At 42.0% G+C, this 6590-nt stretch overlaps 1 pseudogene across 1 annotated transcript; it reads left to right on the top strand.

Annotated features, from left to right (window-relative positions):
• The first annotated feature begins 4699 nt into the window (after window positions 1-4699).
• LOC116275743 lies at window positions 4700-5120 on the top strand (annotated as a pseudogene). The gene has a single exon (XR_004184966.1). The product of XR_004184966.1 is annotated as a 60S ribosomal protein L31 pseudogene (transcript).
• Window positions 5121-6590: the final 1470 nt, after the last annotated feature.

The raw sequence follows: 6590 nt of genomic DNA, 5'->3' as shown, positions 1-6590 counted from the left end.
AAGGAAACTTCCTCAGCCTGATAAAGGGCATTTATTGAAACTCCACAGTTAACATAATACTTAATAGTGAAAGACTTAACGCTTTCCCCATAAGATCAGGAGTAGGAAGCCTAGGATGTCCACTCTTGTCACTTCTATTCAACATTGTATTGGAGTCAGGGCAATTAGGCAAGACAATGAGATCAAAGGCATCCAGAATGGAAAGGAAGAAGTAAAATTCTATTTGCAGATGACATTATTTTATATATAGAAAATTCTAAGGAATCCACTAAAACACAATTAGAATAATAAATGAATTCACCTAGGCTGGGCGCAGTGGCTCATGCCTGTAATCCCAGCACTTTGGGAGGCCAAGGTGGGTGGATCACCCGAGGTCAGGAGTTCAAGACCAGCCTGACCAACATGGTGAAACCCCATCTCTACTAAAAATATAAAAACTAACAGGGTGTGGTGGTGGACGCCTGTAATCCCAGTTACTCCGGAGGCTCAGGCAGGAGAATTGCTTGAACCCAGGAGACGGAGGTTGCAGTGAGCCAACACAGTGCCACTGCACTTCAGCCTCGGTGACAGAGTGAGACTCTGTCTCAAAACAAACAACAACAAAAAACATAAATGAGTTCAGCAAAGTTGCAGGGCACAAGATTAATATACAAAAATCAATTGGATTTCTACATACTGGAATGAACAATCAAAAAATAAAATTAAAACGCAATTCCATTTACAATAGGATCTGCAACAGCTGAATAATGGCCATCCCAAAATACCAAGTCCTAATCTCTAGAACCTGGGAATGTTACCTTATAAGAAAAAAGGGTCTTTACAAATGTGATAAAATCCAGGGGATTACCTTAGGGAGATTATTCTGGATTATCCAAGTGGGCCCTAAATCCAATCACAAGTATCCTTATAAAACAGAGGCAGAGGAGATTTGACAACACAGAAGAGGAGGCAATGTGACCAAAGAGGCAGAGACTGGAGTGACATGGCCACCAGCTTGAAAGGGGCAATGAACAAGTTCTCCCCTACAGACTCCAGAGGGAGTGTGGCCCTGTTAACATCTTGATTTCGGACAGATTCAACTGATTTTGAACCTTTGGCCTCCTGGATGATGACATAATAAATTCCCGTTGTTTTCAGCCACCATGTTTATGGTAATTTGTAAAAGCAGTCATAGGAACATAATATGACATGAAAAATAATTTTGAAAACATAGGAATAAATTTAGCAGAAGAAATGCAAAACTTATATGCTAAAACCTACAAAATATTGTTGAAAGAAATTAAAGAAGACCTAAACAAATGGAAATTTTCTATATATAAAATAATATCATCTGCAAATAGAATTTTACTTCTTCCTTTCCATTCTGGATGCCTTTGATCTCATTGTCTCGCCTAATTGCCCTGACTCCAATACGATGTTGAATAGAAGTGGCAAGAGTGGACATCCTGGGCTTCCTAGTCCTGGTCTCATGTTCACAGATCTGAAGGCTTAGTGTAATTAACATGGAAATACTCTCCAAATGGATCTACAGATTCACTGCAATACCTATCAAAATTCCAGCTGTCCTTTTTGGACAAAAATTGACAAGCTGATCCTAAAATTCATATGGAAATGCAAGGGACCCAGAATAGCCAAATCATATTGAAAAACAACAAAATTGTTAGACTGGGATTGTGGCTCGCACCTGTAATCCCAGCACTTTGGGAGGCTGAGGCTGGTGGATTGCTTGAGGCCAGGAGTTCAAGACCAGCCTGGTCAAAATGGCAAAGCTGTCTCTATTAAAAAAAAGTAATAACAAAATTGGAGGACTTACACTTCCTAATTTCAAAACTTATTACAAATATACAGTAATCAAGATAGTGTGGTACTGGCATCAAGAGAGACGTATAGATCAATGGAATAGAACTGAGAGTCCAGAAATACACAAGTACATTTATAGTCAATTGATTTTTGATTTTTTTTTTTTTTTTTTTTGAGACAGGGTCTCACTCTGTTGCCTAGGCTGAAGTGCAGTGGCACAACCTTGGCTCACTGCAACCTCCACTTCCTGGGTTCAAGCTATTCTCCTACCTCAGCCTCCTGAATAGCTTGGACTACAGGTGTGTACCACCACACCTGGTTAATTTTTTTTTTTTTTGTAGAGACAGGTTTCATTATGTTGTTCGGGCTGGTTTCGAAATCTTGACCTCAAGTGATCTGCCCGCTTTGGCCTCCCAGAGTGCTGGGATTACAGGTCTAAGCCACTGCACCCCCCCGGCCATTTATGGCCAACTGATTTTTAACAAGGGTCCCAAGACCCTTGAGGAAATGATCAACAAGGAAAGAACAGTCTTTTCAAAAAATGTTGCTGGAACAACTGAATATTCACATGCAAAGGAATGAGGGCAGACCCCTACCTCACACCACACACAAAAATTGACAAAGTGGATCTTACATTAGGTCTTTGATCCATTTTGAGTCAATTTTTGAACTCTTAGGAGAAAACATAAGTGTAAATCTTCATGACTTGTATTAGGCAACAATTTCTTAGATATAACACCTAAAACACAAGCAATACTCTCCCCCCTCCAAAAAAAGGTAAATTGGACTTCATAAAAATTAAAATCTTGGCCAGGCATGGTGGCTAACACCTGTAATCCCAGCACTTTGGGAGGCCAAGGCAGGAGGATTGCTTGAATCAAGAGTTTGAGACTAGCCTGGGCAACATGGCAAAAATCTGTCTCTACAAAAAAAAAAAAAAAAAACTCACAAAAATTAGTCGGGTGTGGTGGTACATACCTGTAGTCCCAGCTATGGGGGTCTGAGGCTGCAGGATCACTTGAAGCAGGGAGGTCATGGTGGCTCACACTTGTAATCACAGCACTTTGGGAGGCCAAAGCAGGTGGATCACTTGAGGTCAGGAGTTCAAGACCAGCCTGGCCAATATGGTGAAACCCCATCTGTACTAAAAGTACAAAAAATTAGCCAGGCATGGTGGTGCATGCCTGCAATCCCAGTCACTCGGGAGGCTGAGGCAGGAGAATTGCTTGAACCCGGGAGGCAGAGGTTGCAGTGAGCCGAGATCACACCACTGTACTCCAGCCTGAGCGACAGAGCGAGACTCTGTTTCAAAAAGCAAAACAAAACAAAATAAACTTAAAAACTTTTGTCCTCCAAATAATACCATTAAGCAAGTGAAAAGACAAAACGAAGTGGGAGAAAGTATTTGCAAATCATGTATCTAATAAGAAGCTTGTGTCTAGAATATGGAAATAACACTTATGACCAGTAATAAAAGGAAAACTCAATTTAAAAATGAGCAAGTGATCTGAACAGACAGTTCTTTTTTTTTTTTTTTTTTTTTTTTTTTTGAGACGGAGTCTTGCTCTGTCACCCAGGCTGGAGTTCATTGGTGAGATCTCAGCTCACTGCAACCTCCACCTCCTGGGTCGGGTTCAAGCAATTCTTCTGCCTCAGCCTCCCAATAGCTGGGACTACAGGCGTGTGCCACCACACCCAGCTTAATTTTTGTCTTTTTAGTAGAGATGGGGTTTCACCATATCGGCCGGGCTGGTCTTGAAATCCTGACCTGGTGATCCACCTGCCTCGGCCTCCCAAAGTGCTGGGATTGCAGGCGTGAGCCACTGTGCCCAGCTAAGAGTTCTTCAAAGATATTCACATGGCCCATTAGCACATGAAAACATGTCCAACATCATAAGACATTAGGGAAATGCAAATCAAAATCTCAATAAACACTGCTTTGTAACTCACTAGAGTAACTATAATTAAGACTATAGATTATAGCAGATGTTGGCAAGGATGTGGAAAAATTGGAACTGTTTTATTGCTGGTGAAAATGTAAAATAGTGCAGCCCTTTGGAAAACAGTCTGGCAGTTCCTCAAATGGTTAAACATAGAGTTACCCTATGACCCAGCAACTCTACTCCTAGATGTAAACCCAAAAGAAATGAAAACATATGTTCCCATAGGAATTTAGCTATAAATGTTTATAGCAGCACTACTTAACCAGAACGTGGAAACAACCGAAATGTCCATCAGCTGATGAATGGATAAATAAAATGTAGTATATCCATACAATGAAATGTTATTCAGCAGTAAAAAGGAATAAAGTAGTGATATACACTACAATATGGATACCTTGACAACATTATGCTAAGTGAAAGCAGCCAGTCACAAAAGACTAACATTGCATAATTCCACATTAAGCATATGTTCAAAATAGACAAAGCTACAGGGATACAAAGCTGATTAGTGGTTGTCTAGAGCTGAGGTTTAGAGGGTTGGGGAAAAAAAGGGGAGTGACTACTAATGGGTACTGGGTTTTTTTTAGAACATTGTAAAAACGTTCTAAAATTATTATGGTTATATTTGCACAACTGTGTGAATATACTAAAAACCACTGAATTTTATGATTTTTTAAATCAAAACAATTTTTTTTTTTTTTTGTAGAGGCAGGTTTCTTCACTATGCTCCCCAGGCTGGTGTCAAACTCCAGGCCTCAAGTGATCCTCCTGCCTCAGCCTCCCAAAGTGCTGGGATTACAGGTGCAAGCCACCATGCCCAACCCCACTGAACTGTATCCTTTAAATAGTGAATTGTATGGTATGTGTATTAAATCTCAGTATAGATGTTAACAATTTTTCTCAGTGTATACTTGAAATATTATGGACGATTGCCTGTTTATGAAACTGTTGAAAGAAATAGAAGACAAGCTTCCTTTCCAGCTTGAACCCGGCAGAATGGCTCCCGCAAAGAAGGGTGGCGAGAAGAAAAAGGGCCGTTCTGCCATCAACGAGGTGGTGACCCGAGAATACACCATCAACATTCACAAGCGCATCCATGGAGTGGGCTTCAAGAAGCGTGCCCCTCGGGCACTCAAAGAGATTCAGAAATTTGCCATGAAGGAGATGGGAACTCCAGATGTGCGCATTGATACGAGGCTCAACAAAGCTGTCTGGCCCAAAGGAATAAGGAATGTCCCATACCGAATCCGTGTGCGGCTGTCCAGAAAACGTAATGAGGATGAAGATTCACCAAATAAGCTCTATACTTTGGTTACCTATGTACCTGTTACCACTTTCAAAAGTAAGTTCTCCATCCCATAAAGCCATTTAAGTTCATTTAAAAAAAAAAAGAAAAAAGAAAAAGAAATAGAAGACAATAAAATTAATGATCTTGTATTCTTTGCCAATGCTTGTTGGTTGAGTGGTAGAAGAGCTTTACAAAGATTTATTGTACTGTTAGCTCCAAGATTATCTTGTAACAAAAGGAATGGTTGTGTCAGGGCTCAGAAAACGATACTCCAGAGTATGGCACTTTGGCATGCTAAGCACTTTGAACTAAAGGAGATTGGAAGGCCTTAGAAGCAGCCTCAGAAGCAAAGTCTTTCTCTGACCTTCTCCTGCCCTCCTGTCTGCTGCCCTTCCTTCTGCTCCAAGGCAAGCCATAGAAACTAGAATTTCGGCTGGGCCTGGTGGCTCATACCTGTAATCCCAGCACTTTGGGAGGCCGAGGTGGGCAGATCACTTGAGGCCACTTGAGACCAGCCTGGCCAACATGATGAAACTCCATCTCTACTAAAAATACAAGAATTAGCCGGGCATCATGATGGATGCCTGTAATCTCAGCTACTTGGGAGGCTGAGGCAGGAGAATCGCTTGAAACTGGGAGGTGGAGGCTGCAGTGGGCCGAGATCGTGCCATTGCACTCCAGTCACTCCAGCCTCAGCAACAGAGCGAGAATCCGTCTAAAAAACAAAAACAAAGGCCGGGCACGGTGGCTTATGCCTGTAATCCCAGCACTTACGGAGGCCAAGGCTGGTGGATCACAAGGTCAGGAGTTCGAGACCAGCCTGGCCAATATGGTAAAACCTCATCTCTACTAAAAATACAAAAATTAGCTGGGCATGGTGGCACAAGCCTGTAGTCCCAGCTACTCAGGAGATTGGGGCAGAAGAATTGCTTGAACCCAGGAGGCAGAGGTTGCAGTGAGCCGAGATCACGCCACTGCACTCCATCCTGGGTGACAGAGCGAGACTCCATCTTAAAAACAAAAACAAAACAACAAAAAAACTGTACCTCTGTCCCCCAAACCTGCCATAAAACATAAAAATTTTACTCTAAATTTCTCTCACCTTTCTGCTGAGAGCTAACCATAAAAAATATTCTCTGACTTCCTCATTTGATAGTCATAAATCCTCATTTTGGAGGGGTCCTCCCTGTAAACCAGAAAGTATCTGAAACAGGTCTCAATCAATTTAGAAGTTTATTTTGCCAAGATTAAGGACGTGTCTGGGAGTGAGGCTTGTGCCTTTCTCCAAAGGTGACTTTCAGGGCTTCACTATTATTATTATTATTATTATTATTATTTTTTTTTTTTTTTGAGACGGAGTCTCGCTGTGTCTCCCAGGCTGGAGTGCAGTGGCGCAGTCTCGGCTCACTGCAAGCTTCGCCTCCCGGGTTCACACCATTCTCCCGCCTCAGCCTCCCAAGTAGCTGAGACTACAGGCGCCCGCCACCACGCCCGGCTAGTTTTTTGTATTTTTAGTAGAGACGGGGTTTCACCATGTTAGCCAGGATAGTCTCGATCTC

This window comes from Papio anubis, chromosome 7, assembly GCF_008728515.1.
Source record: "Papio anubis isolate 15944 chromosome 7, Panubis1.0, whole genome shotgun sequence".
In the NCBI taxonomy this organism is placed as follows: Eukaryota; Metazoa; Chordata; class Mammalia; order Primates; family Cercopithecidae; genus Papio; species Papio anubis.
This window is presented reverse-complemented; position numbering and strand designations above follow the sequence as displayed.